This window comes from Gigantopelta aegis, unplaced genomic scaffold, assembly GCF_016097555.1.
Source record: "Gigantopelta aegis isolate Gae_Host unplaced genomic scaffold, Gae_host_genome ctg2757_pilon_pilon, whole genome shotgun sequence".
NCBI lineage: Eukaryota > Metazoa > Mollusca > Gastropoda > Neomphalida > Peltospiridae > Gigantopelta > Gigantopelta aegis.
The window spans coordinates 362-23,519 of NW_024533024.1; the positions used below are offsets into that span (position 1 = coordinate 362).

Genomic DNA, 23,158 nt, shown 5'->3' on the forward strand with positions numbered 1-23,158 from the left:
TAATATAAATATATATTATATATTATATATATATAGGTGACCTAGTAAGGATAAGATATCATCCTGTATGTGTAGTATAAGTTAGAAAAAACGTATCAGTATATAGGTATTATGTTCTAATAATAGTGGCTATATGTCTGACAGAGTTTTAATTTGCTAATAATGGTTAATGTTTAAGAGGTGGGGACAGTTTAATTCACAACAAATTCTTAGGACACTCCTGCAGACAGTCACTTGCCAATATAATATACATTAACACTACATCATATCTTGTCATTGTGAATGTCATAATGATACACAGTAATGTTGTGGTAGCAGTGAATTGACTGGTCTTTAGTTTTTATCAGTGCTATTTGTTGTCTTTGTTGTAAGGGAGCAACTAGTATATCACTAACACAATTACAAGAGATCTATTCCTAATGTAACAATTTATATACCAGTGTATATGTACACAGCTTAAAACATTGGATAATTTACTTACCTGGAGAGATACAAAATAAATAACACATCAATACCTACACATGTACTATTAAAAATAATCCTCAATATAACACCTTACATGAGGAGATATAGAATAAACCACCATTATATAATAGATTTACACTAATAAGTTGATACTTTCCATATGTTCAATAATATTCATTAAGTCTTTGAAGTATTTATATACTTAATTAAGGAGGAGTAAATCAGTGTTTCAGTAATATAAAATATAGTTCTCAGTTATTAAGCATACATATCTTCTCTGTCAGCAGTAATGGTTCTGACTCTTCAATTGAACTAAAATTAAGGAAGTGTGTAGGACGATGTACTTCATGATAGAAACTCCTTAGGATTAGCTAATTGTAACTCATAATGCATTGAAGGAGGAATGACGAACACCTGAGTGAGAGAGAAAGAGAGTAGATGAGAGAGCGAGAGAGAGAGAGGGGGAGGGGAGAGGGAGATAGAGAGTACACACATTTTAATGAATGATATCGTAATTTTACCCATAAAGTTATAGTTCCAGGACCCCTGAGCAGGGACCATAAAAAATCCTAGGAATCGATCAGATAATAACATCTGACCTTTTCATAATGAGAGGGGAGGTACCCATGAGGGGTTATTACTGGTATCCTTATTAGTACGACCCCAATCATACCTGAGGGAGTTAAACTTGTATGCTGTTAGAGAACAGGACCCAGGAGTAAAACTATAATGGATACACAGATATAGTAAAATGGACACACAGTCTGTTCAATGGATGTACATACCTACAAGTAATAACAATAGTTTTTCTCTCCATCCCATGAAGGATTCTCTGACATTATTTTAGAATGTATGTAACATCTTGTGGAGAGAGTTGAGGTAACTCATTAGGTTAGTATGGACCCAACCCAAAGGCTCCATCTCTGTAATTAATACTAATTAATTAAATATTATATTAATTACATGTACTTTGAGATATTCATGTTGAGGTAGAGGATTTGGTAAATGAACAGTCTATAAAAAATAATAATTAATTAATAAATACGTGTTGCTACCACCCACTCACTTGATGAGTTCCCCATTGTGGTACTAACACTACACAACGTATCTCTTTAACTTGAGGATTATCAGGTGGACTAACTCCATATAAATAACCAGCAATCTACACAATATCATCACTATATCATAATACATGTAATGTACATATATTATACCTGTGTTCTGAGGTCAGATATAACTATGAAACTTTTTGAGGACATTTTTAGGTAATATATAAATATCCTGTCTCTTTAATATCATCTGATGATACATAGATATGATTGGTTCTCAAGTGAAGGTTAGTGGCTGAAATAGCTCTAAACACGCCATTCTGTCTTGGAAGAAAAGGTCTGTCTCTCATAGTTACTTGTTGTCGTGACGATAATCTCATCACCATGTTTATTAACAGTACGTGTTGTGGTAGCAGTGAGTTGACTTTGTTCTTTAGTTTGTTTCTCTATTTCTGCTATTTGTTGTCTTTGTTGTGAGGGAGCACTGATCTCCATACCCCAGTATGATGTCTCTGATTTCAGACTGAGTTAATGATGCCACATTAACACTAGATAGTCCAAGTACATAATAATAATAGTTTGATTATATTTTAAATTACTTGTTCTTTTTTCCATAATCTGCTAATATTAAATCTTTAAGAGCTACTTCAACTCTTATCCATTCTTCATCAGTTAATGATGGCCAGATATGATGAGGTTCAGTAATAGTGGTTTTATCTGGTTTAGAATAACTTTTAGTACGTTCAGTATTGACATGAAAGAGCTCTTAAAATAAGAATGAGACGAGAGAAGGCCTACATTACAATATTAACACATTATATATTATATTAGTAATAACAGGTAAGAAGGTATACTCTTTAACCAGTCATCATATAAATTAATAACACCATTTGAGGTTCTGTGGCTTTTTAGAATTAGATCTCCAAGTTTTCTCTACCTAATAAATGCATCATTATGACATCATATTTGTGTCATAATTATCTCACTTTAAGACAAGCTTGAAATGGTAGTTGTAATTCACTACCTTTAATGACAATATTAGGGAAATCAAGTAAATGAAACCTATTAAAAAGTATGATGTCATTATGATGTCATTACAGTCACAAACCTCCAAAGGATCCAACATTCCTTTACGAGTTACAATGATCTGTTTAGGTTGTTCCTCTACTGGTAGAGATCGGATTAGAGCAGCTACTTCTTCTGCTGTCTTCCATTTAGCTATTGTCCAAGACGTTTCTGCCCCGCCCACACAGAGGTATGAATAATCTTTAAAAAGAGTTGTCCAGTACGAGGGTTAAAAATAAGATGGCTCCATTGATAGGTTTTAGTAGTCAAGTTACCCTCAAATGTCTACAATATAATAGAGTTATTATAATATTTACTATATTAATAATATAATAGAGTTATTATAATATAGTACTATAATAATATATAATAGAGTTATTATAATATGTACTATATATAAATATATACCTTGTGTATAGTACACGATATACATTAGTATCATCAACAAACAAATAATTTGATTTGAAAATAACTCTCCATAATTTTGAGAGAGAGATAGGTTCTGTTGGTTCTGAAGAATAAAGTTGAAGAGCTTTACGAATACTTTCTCTGAGTACATAGAGAGCAGGATAGCCTTCATTATCTTAGCCATTGCTTGTTGAATAAGAGGCTTCATACCAGGAATCCAGTTACCAAAGGCACTAGAAAAAAATGACATCAATATCTCTCTCTGTCTCTGTCTCTGTCTCTCTCTTACCTGTGTAAGTTATAAGCTAGATCAATACCAATCATTACTCCAGTAGGTGAGGGATAAATACTCATGTTATCAGTGGTATAATCTAAGAACTTAGCACGAGCATATCTCTGCTACATCATGTGAATCATAATCTCCCCAACGTAACTGAACATCTACCCAATACTTCTGTTGTAGTTGTAGCATCCATACATCTCTATTAGAATTATTATATAATATATCAATAAATTAATAATATTAATGTCAATAACAATGTTATTTATTGTAAACTCTATTTATATTATAGTAATATCATGTATAATATGAGTGACATATTAATAACATTATATTGTGCTATATCAATGTAGTCACTTGAAATTTATAAGTTGTAGAGATGTCATAAGTTACAACACCACACACATACTATACAATCCATTATGAACACACTACTACTTACACACACATATACCAACTATAACTATATATAAAATAATAAATGTTAACAGTAGTCTCCATACATATATCTACACACATACCATATAATCCATTACTAAAGATATCTACTATTACTATATATATAATGACATAATAATGTATGTACAGATCAAACAATATAGTCTCCATTATCAACTACCTACACACATACCTATTACATGATCCATTAGGAAGGTATCTACTATTACTACGTATATAATTAAATAAATGAATGTTCCAGTTCAAATAGTCTATTACCAACTACCTACACACATACCTATTACATGGTCCATTACTAAGATATCTACTAATACCACACAAACTATTAACAAATATTTCAGCTCAGACAATAGTCTCCATTACAATCATAATGATTCAGAGGATTGACAGATATATACACTATTCATCATCACAGCTGATATTACTATAATAGAGTTATTATTAAGATATTGTCTCCTTCCTAGTAATATTGGTTTAGAAATATTCCTTATGATAAGTGTCCTTCATATCTACTATTTCAACCATGTCCAGTAGTCTCCATTTAATCACAATGAGAGGGGGGGGGGGGGGGGGGGGGGGGGGGGGGGGGGGGGGGGGGTCAGTACAGACTACTCATCCATCAGCTGATATTATTCACAATAAAGATATTGTCCTCTACTAGTAATATTAGTGTAGACACATTCCTTATTATAATACTGTTATAACAAGTGTCCTTATAGAGTATCTAGTATTATTTCTTACTTTGTATCTGCTAGTAAAGATGGTTTAGACACATTCCATTTATAAGAGGCAAACAATAGTATGTCAGCACCAGAATGTTCATTTTATATGATTTACGAGGATGTATAGTCTCCTTCTGTACTGTCTCTATCTCTAATGCATCTAACTCTTGATCAAATACCTAGAATTAGAGGGTGTGGTCAGTAGGTGGAGCATACACTATGAGATCTACCTGACAGAGATCCATCACAACAGATTCATGAATTTTTTGCCACAAATGAGCACGGAAAATTTGAATTAGAGAGATTTTCAATGTTGGTATTTACCATGCATAAATATACCAGTTAAATCAAGTTGAACTTGAAAACCAACATAAACCTAATAAATAGAATAGTTAACTAATTTTAATAATATTAATTAACTTACATTAGCTCTGTTAATTGTAGGAGACCACCACAGTGTAAATCGTCTGTTAGGAATCTGTTTAGACCAGATCTCTGAGCATTAGTTAATTTCTTGTATTTCATTGACTCTTCAAATCCACTGGCTTTCTCCCAAAACAGACCCTCCCAAGTTGGAAAGTATGTTCCTTTGAAGAGGGTGTGTTCCAATATCCCCTCCACACCACCAAGTGCCTGTATCATATCTGTACGATAGTTATTGAGGTTCCACAGTTTGCCATCATGACGTTGGTGGTCCACCAAAATGGATTTTGTTTGAGGACCTGATATTGTTTAAAGTCAGTCCTAACTCTCCAACCTTTGTCATAAGCTAGAGTGTGACGATCTTTTTGGAACAATGTATTAATACGAGGTATTCCACGGTCCCAGGAGTCCTCAAGATCTTCGAGAGTGAGACGACGATTTTGAGCATTAGCCTCTTGTCTCTTTAGACGATACTCCGCCACACTCGTTGACTGTCAATAAATTCACTTTCCATTGGTTGAATATAACTAGAGAACAAAGGGTTAAAAATAGCAAGGATAATTTTAGTCCTTACCGATATAAGTTAGGTATTAACTGGTCTTCATCATGGCTCATACCAGATCTAAAATGGGTGATACCCACGTCAGTCTGTTTTAGACCACCTCAGGTCAGATTGTGGTATCAAGACATGTCCCATAGAGAGCATCCCTAATCCTCCAAGTTCTTTAGGAGTATAAAATACCACAGGTGGAAAACGAGAGGGCATTTTAGAGTTTTTAGACCGATCTTGATACGAGTTTGAATCTAGTGGTTGAGTTATGATATCTGGTTAAACTGGTTGTACTAGTTTACTAACCTTGTTTTTCACATTTAACTAACAGATCTAATATTTCCTGAGTATTAACAACAGCTTCTCTAAAGTAAGTCATTAGTCCAATAAGAGCAGTGTTCCATTTGTTAATAATCTACATATTATAATAATATATAATATATTAATATATTATATATGACATATATTTTATATAGATAGTATTAATGATGAGCTCAGTGTGGAGTGAAATGTAATCAGTATGGAGATGTGGTCCATTATATGCCACACCTCTCATAGACTTGAGACAAACATCATAGCTCATCATATGGGTGTGGTCCTAACCTTAGTAAATGTTGTTGATCCAGATGCCATAAGGATTTGTCGAACACGATTATGAAATCGATGCATAGACTCTCATCTACTCTAAGGAAACATTGAGCAGTACGTTCCTTGGTAACCTAGGTAATAAAGAAGGGTGTGGGTCAATTAGTGTAATAATAATATTCATATAACATCGTACCTCATTTTGTAAGTTCCAGACTCCCATCTTTGTGTGTAAATTCTTCATACATCATACACACTTTGGTAATATACGTACTTCAAATCCTCCCATATTAAATAACAAATTAGGATTATCTTTACTATAGACTGATACAAAACTGTTCTCCCATTGTATTGTAGTAATAGAACGTGGAAGACGATTCTTGATCTCCCAAAATACAGCACGACCCCTAATGTGAAGAGAAACATTTAAATTGATTAATTAATCTCAATTAGATAGGAGTATCCTCATTGACTTACAAGTTGACATCATGTTTCATTAGTCTCATTCTAGCATCACGAGGCCAACATTTCTTATTGTTATAACCAACAATGTTCTCATTATTAGGATCAGGATGTTCTGTAAGATAACGCTGAATTAAATCCTTGGCTTCATCAGCTGAAAACCTATATTATATTATCTATGAATCACATGATAGTCACATGATCTCATACCTGAAGAACATATGTATTCTATCAATATATCGAGCATACAAACGTATAGGGATGACTGGTCTCTGTATCAACATCTTGATAAGTGAGGAATCATTTGGCATTTGAGGAGGACCAGCATTTCACTAGCTCGTTGTAGACCCAGTACTAACAGATCAAGTACTAAACCATTATATTGAACAATGAAGGAAGCAAATTGGAGTCCTCTAATAATACCATAGGAGTTAGTATGATTCTATCCTAATAACAGGTAATATAGTGGGTGGAGTCTATTATATGATATTACCTTGTAGTTAATGACTACATTTATTTTTAGCAGTCATATAGTCTGCAATATTGTGGTCAACAATTAAACGAAGTAATCGATTTAATAACGTCAGATCAATCTTCTCATAGAGTTTCTCAAATGATGACTCCATCATTACATTACATTCTCCTTCACCAGTGTCCCAAACATCTTGAAGATTATTGATACCTGAGAGAAAAAGAGGTAACAATAAACCTACTTTCTCTCTCTCTTACCTTGACACCATTTGTAGACTAGTAGAGGAGTGGGTTCAGTGTCTGATGGTTTAATCCAGGGAGGAAACAGTCGTCGTTTATCAGCTTCATACCACAGATATTGATCAAGATAAGCATCAGTAATTTTCTCTAATGGTTCTACATCATAGACTGGTATTAGATGACTATAGAGATCCATAACTCTATACCAACCTAGAAATGAGTGTGTGTCAATTAATGAATAGGTGTGGTTTAAGAAACTTACTTCTTTGAAAGCTCTCTGCGTTAGAAGATGACGTTTAATTCTAGACAGTGTCTCATGAGGATTATCATAAGCTTGTTCAATGAGACCAAGTTCTTCACGTTTTGAGACTGATTGAGTCGACTCTAACACTACAACATACACCCACATATATAATGATACCACATTACATTATCTAGTACCTGTATGCTTCTTTAAGTCTCTCCATGCTAAGATAAGGAGTTAGTATCATGTTTGTAAGACAAAGGGAAATGGGATAGGAGAAAAAACGCCTGCTCTCTAACCAGTGGGACAGTTGTTGTATAAATAGCTACAGCCTCTTCTGCTGGACGTAGGACCATCCTTTAAATAATTATGTGTCTCTCCTGTTCTGCTTTGAGATAGAGACGAGTGAGACGTCCAAGTTCTTTTTACAAACTGTCTTATCAACAGTAGCTCCTCGACGTATACGTTCTCTGTTATAATGTGCTGTATTAGTCACCAATCAGCTTTAGACTTAACATAACTAGGATCATATTCTCTACTGGGATAGGTAGACCAGGGACTTTCCAAGGAATGTTGCTTTCCAACATCGCCAGGCTTCACTGAGATGTTGTAAGATAACACGAGCTTGTTTTTGCTTGATACCTTCTGGCATCATGTCAAGAATATCGTGCATTACCTAATATGATAATAAGGGCATTAAATAAAGTGAATTTGTTTATTGTATATAACTTACAGCTGCTCTCAGTTCAAGGTCAAAGTGACTCTCAACTCGTTGCTTAGTAACTGTTTTAGCCACACCCTTTGAGTGACGACCCTCAAATTGACGAGAGAGAGAGAGGTTCCCTACCAACGTTCCAATATGGAAAACAATTCCTCTCATCCAAAAGAAAATCCAAATACGCCAACCAGGGCCCAAATACCTACACAGTCCAGGTCCCTTACCAACAGGACCCTATATACAAGGAAGTTCCTGTCATTATATTACTTAATGAGGCTATTAACTCACAGTATTAAAACGATAATAAATGACATGTTTTGAGACATTCTTTACACATTTCGATTGTCTCATCAACTTATATTTTAACGAAATACATTCCAGTAAGTTGACCAACATGAGAAAAGAGATACTGTAGAGAGATTTCAGATAGACTAGAGAGAGAGAGAGAGGACCTAGAGTTATTAATGCTATAAGTGCTGTACAATACCTGGAAGGCATCTACATGCCTAGACGTATTACATGAGAATCGACCACAAGTTTTGTCAAAACGAAGTATTTCACGACACAAGTGAAAGGCATTACCAAATCTCGACTTCTTTCTCTTTTGTGGTCAATGTCTTAACTGTTTTTTAAGTTAAAGTTGTAGTCCAAATGTAAAGTAGATTTGAGATTTTTACGATGAATAAACAGATTTAACATGTTGTAACCTTGACGACAGACTTGAAGTCCTGCTCCACCCAATCAAGTTTTGTAGACTGGAAAAACTTGGTCTGTTTAAATGACCGGAATAGATACCTAATAAACAATGACATCATAATGATATCTCAATATAGTAACTGACCTTTTCTTCATTGCTTTAGTGGGTGGGTGTTTTAAAGCATGAGAACAAATACTTTGAGTAGTTTTTTCTGATTACACTCTCACTTTTACAGGTTGTCCAGGGGGACAATGTTCCTGTACCACATCTTGACAAGAGGGACGTCCAGAGCACGACGAGTGTGTCCCATCCTTAAATTAAAGGGCGAGTGTGCCCAGAGAAGAGCAATCCATTGGCAGTGTTATCAGTATAAAGAGGTGTGTCTTTGAGGAGGGGCTCGACATAATCGGGTAAGACAAAGTCATCATTGTCATCAGGTTCAGCTCCTGAGTCTATTGAGGTATAATTAAATAAATGAGATGTTCTTAATTTGACCTCTGACCTTTAAGACGTGACGATGGGAGATAGGATTTATGAGTGGATCAAAATAAAAAGCTGGTAAATTAGGATCTTCTGTTTTAATAAAGACCACAGTGGGAAAATGGTACCTGTAAATCATGATGACAAAAGTAGGATATCACATGACCATCACATGATCAACTTACCAGCAGAGGTGGACATAGAGGGGTAGATTATTATAGAGATAAGGAAAGGCGATACGATACTCTGTTCTGATTGGTTGACGAATTATATAATCTTATTAATGTCATTAAATTCATTCCAGTCTTCATCGCTACAGTTCAAAGTACAAAGGTCAAATATAATGCTAGAGGTCAACTTACCCTATCTCTTGATGTTCTTTAATAAGAGGTTCAAACTTTGGTGCCTCCTGGTATAGCAGATTGAGAGCTTTAGCTGTGAAAAATGACTCATATCAAAAAGATAAAAATAGTTCTCATCAGTTAGATCAGTGAGGAGTTGGTTGCCAAGACGATAACGTGTTGACATAATCTCCAATGAAAAGTTCCAATAACGATAGTTGGAACCAGATATAAATCTAATTAAAGGGGGCATGGTCATTAATTAATGTAATATTAATATCTTACTTGGTTCCCACAAGAGGTTTGTGATCATAAAACCAATCATAAACTGCTGAGTCTCTTCTTCGTCAAGGTCCATTTGTATGGGTTCAAGTGGTTCTACATCGAGGACATTATCAGCATAATCAAGGGGAGGTTCCTCATCGACAAAAGGAGGAAATCTCATCTCTTAAAGTGACGACGATCACGTTTTTCACGTCTCATCATAATCCACATTGTCCTGTGTAGAAAACCACACCTCAAATCAACAAACCACACCCACATTAATGACTTACCCCCATTGAGCAATATAGATGGGTTCAGCTACCCAGGGTATCTCATTAACAAAGGTAATAGCTCCTGTAATATGATAAATAACAGGGACATCTCTTATTTGTTCCCACGGCATTGGCATGTTCTCCAATAACTTCATCATAGCATGTGGCATATACTTTAGAGCTCTAGGAAAGGGTTAAAATTAAAACACACACCACTAATTATCAAAATACTAACCCAAGATAAACACGTTTGTCGTGCCTAAATTTACGATGTGTCATGTCGCCATGGTCACGGATAATTTTACGGACATGTTCCGGAGGCATATCCTCTTTTTGTGCCTCAACAAATCCAAACTTGCGCTTCTCAGAATATCTCTTTGACTGAAGTTGCTGCCATTTTCTTAGCTACAAACAAAAAGAGAGAAGTTCAAACTATACACTAACAATAATTATTTAATGTACTATATTACAAAGTTCCCACAAACTATCAATAAACTAGAGGTGTGAGCTATAAACTTGTAATACAGAATTTCTATTGGCCAGTGTGAATCAGAAAGTACACAATATATCGTACTTCTGCAGAATTACTGGCCAGTATCACGTGATGCTATACCTTATCTTCCAACATCTCCTCTGATAGAGGTTGATGATATGGAAAGGGGTGTGGTTGTCTTTGCAACAGAGGATGCCAAGTAGTAGCCATTTTGAACTTGTTTTATTAGTTGACTCTTCTTCTATATAATAAAATATAATTGAAAAGACCAATATATTAACTTACAAAATAGTCTGAAACTTTTTGTCACCCAACCACACAACGTGGGTAAAACGTCTTTGATCACGTGATAAGTTATAGCTCTCTTTATTAATTAATTAATTTTATTGCAAGTTATTATAATTAATAATAATAATGGTTAATGGAAAATGCGCTTCAAAAACAGGTAATTATAAATTAATTTAATAAATATTATTTATTCTATTTCTAGATATTTATTATAGAGTTCAGCTTCACATCAGACAATGACAGAACTAGAGCGCTGACTTCACTCACAAAAAAACAATTACGTCATGAAATAAAAGAGGCTATATTACGTCTCCATGGCGACTATGGGTCTAGCATGTGTCCTCCATAGTTTAAATGGTATAAGATTATAATGTAATTATTAACAATCTCTCTCTTTCCAGTAAAGTATCTTAATGCTAGTACTAATATTGGTGTACTAAGAGTACCGAGAGATCATTGATATGGTGGGTGTGGTCTGCTATATCAACTATGACCACTCTGCAGAGTGTGCCATGTGCTATTAATGTCATTCATATTGGAGTATGACTGGTCATGTGACTGTCATGTGATATGTTTTGTTAGGTACTATCAAATCTTGTCAGAAAAAGCTCATCTCCTATAATTATCAGAAATTAAAAGCAATAATCAAGTCCACTGATAGTTTGGGTATGTTGTATGTTTGCCCCTGTTATTAATTACTTGTCCTCCTAGTGGAGAAGAGGAAGTTGAAAGTGGACAGTTTTGGAAGTTTTAAAGAAAGACAGGGTTCCATTAAAAGTTTAATTATTAATTAAAATTATAACAAATTACAAATCTACTTTAAAAATTTCCATAACTTCCCAACCGCCTCCCGTTATTAATAATACTCCACTTATGGCCAGTGATATACTGACAATCAAACTCTCTTCTTTTAGTGCCTGTATGTCTCTCAAGAATAGCAGCAGCAGACACACCCACAATTCGAGGACTAATTACCACCGAGTCCTCAGTAATAGCTGCAACATCACATATATGGTAATAGGTGTCCCAAATGGAGAAGATATTCACTTGTCTCCTTACCAATGTCATATTTAGTAATACGACTACCAACATCTAATGTAGTATAGTTTATTGAGGTACTGGCTCTATAGTTTATATAGCTCATGTTGAGATGACATGTAATAGTAGAAATCAGTCGAGTTTGGATCATTCAGTATAGTAATAGTTCTATCATTATCATCTCTTAACAAGAAGGGAACAGAGGTTTATTTCTTTTAGTCTGGACCAGAATCACAATATTATCTCCATTCTCTTTTGCTGGCGTTATAACTTTTCTTTTTATGTCTTATAAAAAACATACGTCCTGATGCTATCAAATATTCCTATCATCAGTAACATCAGTACTCACAATAACATTAGTAGCTTTGATAAAATGATCACCTTCTTGCTGAACAGTACCAGTAACAAATACTTTCGATGAACCCTCTCTGTTTAGAGTCTTATGCATTACACTTCTTAGTACATCAAAATCATCATACAATACTGCCTTCTTTTGATACCTTTCTTTACCCATACTTAGCTTCATAATATAACACAGCTGAAAAAGCCAAAACATCCTATCCAAAACCAAACATTAAACCGGGTATTACTTGCTCCATCTTCTGTCACCAGCCTCATCTACAGCTATACATGACATCACTGGCCCACAACTTCCTTCATAAACGACAAATTTTATTTTAATATCAAACAATAGAAATAACTACCGCAAACAATATTAGATCAGTTACATCTATTGGTCATTTTGTATTATAATATGGTAGTGACATACTTACTATATAATAATTATAACAGAAGTATCATATAATATACTCATATTAAAACTCAAAAATACTTGTAAAGAGTATATTGTAATCATGAAAATAATGCTAACTCCACTCACTTACCATTAATAAATCAGAACATCAAACGAAAAGAAAGAGTTTGTCTCTCAACAATATCGCTAACAGACACACCCACTATTTGAGGATTAATTATTATTGAGTCCTCAGTAATAGCTGCAATATACCATATATGGTAATTGGTAATCCAAACTGGAGAGATATTCATTTGTCTCCTTACCAATGTCATAATTAGTATATACGATACCAACATCTAATGTAGTATTATATTGAGGTACTGGTTCTGTATATTGATTTACACTTTATGTGAGATGACATAAAATCATAGAAGTAAGTTGAGTCATGAATTTCTATATAGAGATAGGTCCTTCCATTATAATCTTTTAATAAGCAAAGGAACAGATGATGAATTATTATTCCAAACATGTCAAACAGATACTCTCCATTTTTTAATTTTGTCTACAAACTCTTTTGCAATAAATTTCAGCAATCCTCCGAGCAGGTCTGAAATAGAGAACTTCTTTAGCGTTCTCTTTAGGGAGATCTCATTTAGTCCATCTTTTTGAAAATGCCACTTACAAAAAATGGTTTTTTGCCTCCCGTTCTCTTCAATAACGAGAAATCATTCCTTTAATTTCTCAAAGTCATGATAAATGACTCCATTCTTTACTTTATTATACTGTTTCCATTTCTTATGTAGGAATCAAGGCCCACGTATATCAAAACCCGCCACTGCACACGACAGGCAGAGCTAGTATCAGTACAGGAACAGCAAGAAGACCTTTTACAGCTAACTTAATATCAAAATTTAACACTTTCATTTTTCTTCTCTTTACAACATCAAATCATGTAAGAGACTAGTGGCTAGTCACTTCAAACCTAATTACATAGACACATCCTGCTACCAGTTCAAAGTGAACTTCCTGTATTATTTCCTGTAGTTAAAATCAACATCCTGAGGTTTACTACTTCAAAAGACAGGTCTAAATATGATACGAAATTAATACAGAATAAAAAAAATCTATTTTTATAAAGAAAGCATATTAATGATGATATATAAAGAGCCCAAAGCCCAATTTAGTAAAGAATGATGCAATTGTTTGATACTAGGATCAAGGTGCTATGTATTAATGAATCAATATCAGTATTGGACGTACAACGGTGTCACTATGACATCATCATCAGAGCCAGGAGCTGCCTTTACTTTACCATATATGGCAATATGTCGACGACACTCTAAGGACCTTTTCTTTAGGTTACTGTATAATAAGGAGTGACTGATTATCTTGACTTCTGGATCAGGAACAGCAACCAGACGAGCTTGAAGATTTATTAAATTCTTTATTTTTGTTGATGTCTTTAGTAGACTATGAAAACCTTTAGCATGATGTATACGTTCAACAATAACAATACTACCAGTATTGTCTACCAGTTCAAAGGGAACTGAATGAATAGTTTCCTCTTCAATGGACAGTTACTGAACTTTTCCAATTCATTGTTTTCTCACTAAAACTTTCTCTTTATTATTAACTGCTGATATTTAGCAACACACTGCATGTCAGGATTTGTAGTGAGCTGAACAATGCGATTGCTGTCTGGAGTTATAACACCTTCAATAATGATTTTCTTTTTTTAAAAACTCTTTTCTTTATTGTAACTATTTATGACAGGTTTTTTCAATGAATGGAATTCTCATAATGTACAGCACATCAATCATTTTGACTTCTTAGGACCACTGTGGGCAAGGATCCAAAGCTAGCCAGGCTCCAAAACTTAGAAATCCTGTTCCTAATCCACCTAAAATCCATGTTAACGAGCTATTATAAGACCTGTTATTGATACTGTTTCTTAATAACACGACAAATATTTTCAAGTAACAGAGTTAGAGACATCTGCAATGTGAGTGTGGACGCTCTCTTAAGTATAACGGAAGTAAACGAAGCATTCTGAAATTTATATAGAAATGAAAAGGGTAATTCCTACTCCGTCAACGTCAACACACTGTGCTAGAAGCTGGTGCCCTAGTCAATTTCTTCACAAAAAATGGCAGACAGATTATCAATGGTTTCTTCAGGCTATAGATGGACAGAGAGATGCTCTAAAGAAGTAAGTGTAAGTATAGCGGGAGGTCCTGATGACTAAACTTTGAGGAACACATGCTCACAGACTTCTTACTGACTATTTGGAGAGTCAGGGCTTCTCTGTAGAGAGGGACAATTCTGTGGTCTAGAGACAGCCTTCAGAGCTAAGGTAAGTACTTGCTAACTATTTTTTACTTACTAATTTATATATCTATTTTATTATATATAGGTTTGGTTCTGGTCATCTAATGTATGTGTTATATGTGAATATGATGCTTTACCAGAATTGGTCATGCTTGTGGTCATAATATTATGCTGAGCTGTGTTTGCTGCAGTTAGACTTGGAGTAAAAGCATTCTTAGAGACACAAGGAGTGCGTTTCAGATGGTACATTGACTGTACTAGGTTACACCAGCTGAAGAAGGAGGGTGGGAGGAAAAATCTCCTCTCCTCATTTTGAGAAAGGAGGATTTGAGGGAGTTGACGTTGCCATGATGGTTCATCCTGGCCTATAGGATGTGTTGTTGTTTCACAAATGTAGAGCAGTACTTAACATTGAGTTTTCAGGCAAAGCTGCTCATGCTGCTGCTGCCTTTCCTGGGAAGGCGGTCAATGCACTTGATGCAGCTGTTTGTCCATATACTAATATCTCTGTTTTAGACAACAGATGAAACCAAACCTGGCGAGTTCATGCTATAATAAGTAATGGAGGTGTTAAACTAACATATTATTCCAGAGAAATCAGCTCTCGAATATTACATTAGAGCACCCAATAAAGCAGAACTACAACTGCTAGAGAAAAGTGGGTGGCATGTTTTGAAAGCAGCTGCTAAAGCTACTGGTTGTAAAGTAGAAGTGAAAAAGAAGGTGGTTTAACATTATGATGATATGGTGACTAATCCTGTTTTGGGTAAACTATATGCAGCTAATCTTGAAAAGGTGTGGAATTAATAATTGATAAATATCAATTGGAGGGTTCCTGGTCTAATGATATGGGTAATGTCTCCTATGTTTATACCTCATTACATCCAAATTATGCTATTGGGTTGGTAGAAGCGTAAATTCAATCATCATCATGACTTTTACGGCTATCTCTAAATACACCTGAGCTCATAGCAAAACTCTAATAATAGCACAAGCCTTAGCATCAACTTTTTATTGATGTCATTGTGGGTGGATCATCAATGATTAAAAGAAATTAAAAAGAAATTTAAAAAACAAATGGAACAATAAATTTTTAGTTTAGGATTTTTATAATTTTGTTGATAATTAAATTTAGTGTATTTTTTTGTAATGATAGTTTTATATCCATCCATAACAAGATGAAGATCAAGATCATTGATATTAGAACTTGTAATTATCAGGTGATTGCAGGGGTATCCATTTAATAACACCACCTAAAACCAAGAGAGGATATTAACTGTAGTGGGTGCGAGCTTATTTACCTTTTAAATGCAGATCAAATCTCAAAAATATTAGATGATTTATGACACAGCTTTTTCTCAACAACAGTTGACCCCTAGTAAAATTAATAAATTATTAGTTATTAATAACTAGAGCTTACCAAATATAAATGTTAGCAAGTGAGAAGGCTATATCTCTGGCAGCTGTCATTATAATATTGGGATCTTCTCTTGTGATAAATTTAACAATGGAGTCCATCCATTCATTGATGGTATGGGCTTCAGTCTCTAACTCAAGGTATTTGATCCTGTCCTTCATACTGGTCTGAGTCTTCACATAATGTACTAGTGCTTTGCAATGCCTATAATATTGTTTCTATAGCAACCAATAAGTGGTTTGTGGGACCTACTTCTCCATTGGTTTTGTAGTGCTCGTAGTACATCTAACTCAATATGATTAGTAGCGTCCCCTCCCATATTGGTAACACCTATATTATATAATATGACATAATGTCATATAGAACATGAAAGATGTACCTGAGCATCTTGTATAGTGTAGGGAGACCAGTGTCTTTCTAATATAAACTTGTCCACCAAATGTTTCCAGTCCTCATCAGAGGTTATAGCAAAACAGCCTAAATGTAAAATAGGGTTCATTACGTTTGTGGGTGGAGTTTAAGGCATACCATTTTAGCAGTATATAAGCTTTGCTATTGGCATTAACAATTAAGAAAGTGATTTATAATATTGATGATAGTCCACATTCAAGTTTGTGTCCTAGTAACAAACTGTGCAGCTCTAATGCAAATAGTGTACACCCACGTATTTCAGCTATAATGAGGGAGGTGGGGCGATAATTATAGTTAATGAAGTACTTACTTCAATACCACAGCTAATGTCCCTCATATTGTAATGGATAATGAATAAGTATTGACCAAATGCTTTCTCTTTGTACAATAGTCTCGTGATAAACAAATAACATACTAATGTGATTAGGTATAAAGAGGTGGAGTCAAGGGTTGAGCTTACGTCTCCATACTTGACACTGCAGAAAGGGGTTATGTAATCTGTAATAGGTTAACATTGGCGGATATCTCAGCCTACAACCACGCCCCTTTTCACCAACCTAATTAGTAACATAATATAACACACTACTTCATTAAATATCATTTACATACCAATTGTCCTATTGTACCATTTAGTAATAACTCTGCAGTAGGTAACTGTCTGTACCTAACATAACTTGTTTTTCAGTTGCTATGGTTACAATAAATTCATAATAATAATGATAACAATAATATAATTTATTACCTCAATTAAAATATTATTTTAATTGACCTTGTCATTTTAGTTTCACATAAAACAATGACAGGCCTCCTGTACCCTATTAAATAATAATTATTAGGGTCATACCCTCATATGACACTCTGACCTCAATTATGTTGCCATCATTGTCTTGTAATCTTTTCTGCTAATGTAAATGCCATGTCAGCATCGTGGCTGAACTGAACCACTGTAACCATGGAGATGATAGGTGTGGTCATCATGTGGGTATAGCAATAGTAGTCGTTCCTATTGACTAATTAATACGCAATAATTAGAGGGTACCTCTTGATATAGGGTACTTACCCACATCAGATCCTCCTCCGTTCTCTGTCATCCATGACCTGAGGTCCCAAAAAGTATAGAGGATCACGAGATATCAGTCGAGGGGGGGCCCTCTCTGAAGACCTAGAATCCTTTACCTCCCCCTATAATAATAACATATAATATTATGACAATAGACTCCACCCACTTACCTCGGATTAATTTAGAGGCACCATCCGTCATAGCTAATGGACATGAGTAATACCCTGATGATGAGGCAAATAAATATATCTTTATAAATTGATGTAGCTCGACTATAAAATATAATAATGATGACATCATTATGAGTCATATATGTATACCTCCATTCACCATATTGTCCGCTCGTAACCAATAGCAACCATTCCCTCTTCAGCTGATATATCATGCAGTTTTCTCCAATGCCTCTGATGTTACTACTTGATCTACTCTTTTGCCCCACCCATCATATTGTCGCAGAACAGGTGGGTGTGTCTCTGCTTCTCGGCCAAGGGTGCTAATCTCAGAGGAGATGCGAGATCCAAAAGTTTCCAAATCTTGGAATACTCCCTCACAAACCCTATAAATAAAATAAATAAATAAATATTGTCATGTTATTAACTTGCTAACTTCAGAAGGAAGACGTTGAGAGAGATGAGTTCTTTAAATATGATCCTCAATAAATGGATTATATAATTCTGGTTGAGGGACTGAATAAACTGCCATGTTAGCACCTTGAAATACTTCAGTGACAGGTACTGTAGAGCTAGTTCTTCTATTATATTTTACAGCTGCTGTGTAGAAGATAGTCGACGAGAAAGTGATAAAAAAAGAAGTCTGTTTGCCATTATGTGAAATGGGAGTGGCTAAATTAGCCACACCTCTAATCACGTGTTATATGCAGGTACTTGTCTTGGATTACAAGACTTCACAGACTGTTATTATTACCATCATCAACTGGAATAAGTCGATATTTAACAAGTACATCTCATAAATAAAATGTTGGTACTGTCATCGTCAATTATCATTACCTGTTGATACTGTGACATTACTTGTCCATGTGAGAATCACGTGGTCTTACCTCCTACGACTACCAACTCCTTTTCCTATAATGCAGTGGTATGTATAATGACATCATTATGACATCATTATATTTCTATTATTAGTTACGCCATCATTCGAGGTGATACAAGTGTTCATTAAAAAATGTGTTACCATCAATACAATATTATTACATCCTGATAAATATAGTCAGAAATCTACTGTAAGACCACACCCCTAATGTCACATGATCATCATATGACTATTTGATTAGATAGAGCAGACATAGCACAAGAACATTCCTCATTAATTAATAAAGCATACACTACATTAATTAATCCTTATATGAGAGGGTTATATTTGGTAAGTATCCTCAGGACCTTATGTACACATGTATATATTATATTCTTGTTTAGTTAAAGTTAATGGTCTGACGATAGATGAGAGAGATAATACAAGTGAGTTATTATTTCTTGAGAGAATTATGGAGATCAATGAAGAGTTACATAATAATCCATCACAAGAGAGATTAACAAGAAATATATCAATATAATGAAGGTAGATAGTTCTATTATTATATTGTACATGATATTATATTACAGCTGCTCTTAATGAGTGTATAGAGAATGTCACTATGTGGTTTAATAAAGGTTAGTGTTAGTAGATTATTAACTGTTTCTATATATTGTATATTATTAGGTGATCTGTTAGCAGCTAAAGATGGACTATCTGAAATGAAGTATTATATAATATTACAAAAATGAACTATTGTTAAGACTAAATGTTTAATAAAATAAATTCAATATTCATAAAGAATAAAAGAGGAATAGAAGGGCTTGATTCATGGTTCACAGACTGTCACAGCAGACTCAACTTAGGTCCTATTCTCTACCTAATGTAGAGGATACAGGTAGAGTATTGGGAAAAGGAGCTATGGAGAAGTAGTAGAGATGTGAAGTCACGAGATGGTACTATAGTAGCTGGAAAGAAGCTGCATGATATCTTCTTTGAGTCAGGCAATGATCCAACTCATGTCAGATCAATGAAAGAGCAATTTGACAAGAATGTGTGAGGTGAGAAATGTTAGTTTGTGTATACAACTTTGAATGGTTTATGATACAATAGTTTAACATTATTTCATGTGGGTTTAGACTTAGTTTGGTCCCAGACCTAGGGTAATACAAGTGATAACAGTAAACTTGACTTGACTTTGTGTCTTAAAAATGTGATGTGGGTTTTGGTTTACAATTTTAGAAGCTGTTGTACTTGAATATTATTAGTACAACTGGGATAATGACTTCTCCATTGTTTGTAACACTTGTTATGGGCTATGCTAATGGATTGTTTACCATCAACAACAAATAAGGAAATAATAAATAAAGATATCTTTCTTTAATTTTAAGCTTTAGTCTCTAATAGTTAGCTTGTACAAAGTGAAAGTGAAAGTGAAATAGCCCACTAATGTGATGCAGGATTTGTTTTCTTTCTGCCCTGAGACATCAACATCCATTCCTAGGACTCCATCTTTTCATTTCTCGTACATCTAACACTGAACTTTGAACCCTTAGGATTAGTATGTAAGAAGTGTTTTTCTATTAACATTATTATTTAGCCATGATGATGATAGTTGATCTAACTATTGAAGTGTTTGTACTGTTTAGTAAAAAAAGTATCAGTAATGTTTTCAAATATTTATACTTAATAGTATCCAGATGCTTTTTCTAAAGTGAAATTAATTCTTTTGAAATTTAGTATAATATAATAGTATCTAGAGATTAAATGTTTTATGTAGTAAATCTATACTATAATGACAATACTAATAACTAATATTCATTTATAGCAACTCCCATAATTACATACCAACACCTCTGCCAGCTAGAATATAAAAATGAGTTTACCAGACCTACTTTTCTTTTCTTTTGACAAATTCAATGATGGCAAAAATTGTGTTAATATATAATTATGAGTAAATTAATTATTTCAAAATGGTTAGATTGAGTCAACTTCATCATCCTAATATTGTTCAGTTTCTTGGAGTCCACTACAAGTCCAGGTTCTGATATTCCCATTCTAATAATGGAGTACCTACCAATGTCACTGACTAACTATCTGAATCAGAACAGATGATCTCTAATCATATTAGAACTAATATTATTGGATGTATCTCTTGGTCTATTATATCTACATACACAAAAACTCACCTATACTTCATCGTGATCTCACTGCTAACAATGTCATTACTCACTTCAGATATGAAAGCTAAAATATCTGGCTTTGGAGTGTCTTGTATTTTTAAGCCTGAATCTGGTGAGCATGACATGAGACTGTCCCAATGTCCTGGTACAATGGTGTATATGCCACCTGAAACAACTTCAATCAGACTACACAGTAACAAGTGATGATTTGATAAATTAGATGTATTCTCATTTGGTGTTCTCATACTTCATGTCTACACACAACTATGGCACAAATAACTGACCTTTTTGATGAATATAACAGATCAAGAAACAGCAGTACAGAGAAGACAACACTTACTAGATAAAGTGGAGAATGATACAATGAAACAACTAGCTATGGAATGTCTACACAAATTACCACAGTCTAGACCACATACTAGGGATCTTGTGATAAGAATTAAAGGTATTATAAATACTAGATGTATTGAAACATAATTTGAAAACTAATTATTAGGGTTTTAATTAAATGAACTACTTTATATCACATATTTTAGTAGTACCTTGATAGATATATAAAATATGATAAGTGTGTATAGTTTACATCTAATATGTCATGTATTCAGTTTTGGAATAAATTCAGCTAATTAAAGTTATTGTAATTGTATTTAACATCTCACTTTATAAATACTTTATTATATTATTATTATTATTATTATTATATTATTATTATTATTAAGGTAAACTATGCTTTGTTACTGGACAAAGCTATGAAAGAAGGTTCTATGTCATTGCTAAATGGACTAAATTTTCTGTCTCTGGTCCTCCGGGAACTGGCAAGTCATCTCTACTTAAAATGTTATTTAATGAGCCTCCACCTGACTGTCATAATAGTACTCCAGTAGTTGCTGTACATAAACCAAGGTGGGGGGGGGGGGGGGGGGGGGGGGGGGGAGAGTTGAGATCACAAGTGCCATTGCAAGTACAACAAAACGGCTCATTCTGGAAAAAGATAGATCATGAATCTTTAAAAGCTATGATTGCTCAAGGAATTAAGGATGAGATCAGACATGCAAAGGTGTACAAGAAGGTGCTCACCCCATATGGAACCTAATATAGTAGTAAAGGAGCAACCACCAGTAAAAGAACAAACAGCTCAACCAATAGAAGTTGCAAACATCAGTAGTGACTCTACTGAACCAGTTAATGTAAAACAAGAAACAGTTCAACTTCCATCATATCACAGGAGATAGCTAATCATCTTACCTCAAGTGCCTAAATCTAAAGAATTTTATCAATCACATTGGATATATGCTGTTGATACTGGAGGTCAAGCTGCTTTTTAGATATTGCTCCCAATTTTGTTACGCTATCATTCTGTCAATATTGTCACTCACAAGTTAAATGAAAAACTTGAAGACAAGCCAAAGTTTTATTTTAGTGTACAAGGAAAACAAATTGGTGTTCCTGTAGAACAACAAATTACTATTTACAACTTCTTGAATCATCATTTCGATCAGTAGTGTTTGATTGATTCAATTGACATTAGTAATGTTCATATAACACATTTACAAGAGCCTCAGGTGATTGTATTGGGTACTTCTATGATCAAATGTCATTTGGGGGGAATCTTTAAAAATGAAGAAACAGAGTACTTTGGCCTAAAAGCCGATTCATTTTCTAAAACAGTTGTTCGCTATCAAATACCAACAAAAGAAGTTATATTCCCACTCAAACCACAACTGGAAGAGGTGAATATGAAAAAAGAATGGCCAGTACATTACGTCAAATGATCTGTCAATGTTATATTGAAGCAGAAGTTCCTGCTCGATGGGTCTTATTTCAACTAGATCTCGACCAACTCCAGAACACCACTACTCAAATGTAGTCAATACTGATAGATGTTTAGAGATTGGTAAAGTCTTTCAATGAATGCTTCTGAAGTAAAGGCTGCCTTAACTGTATATCATCACTTGTCCATCTTCTTGTTTTTCCTGATAT

General features: G+C 34.3%; 1 pseudogene; it reads right to left on the bottom strand.

The window, feature by feature from the left end:
- Positions 1-733: 733 nt before the first annotated feature.
- On the bottom strand, positions 734-10,898 carry LOC121391629 (annotated as a pseudogene).
- Between the last annotated feature and the right edge of the window lie 12,260 nt (positions 10,899-23,158).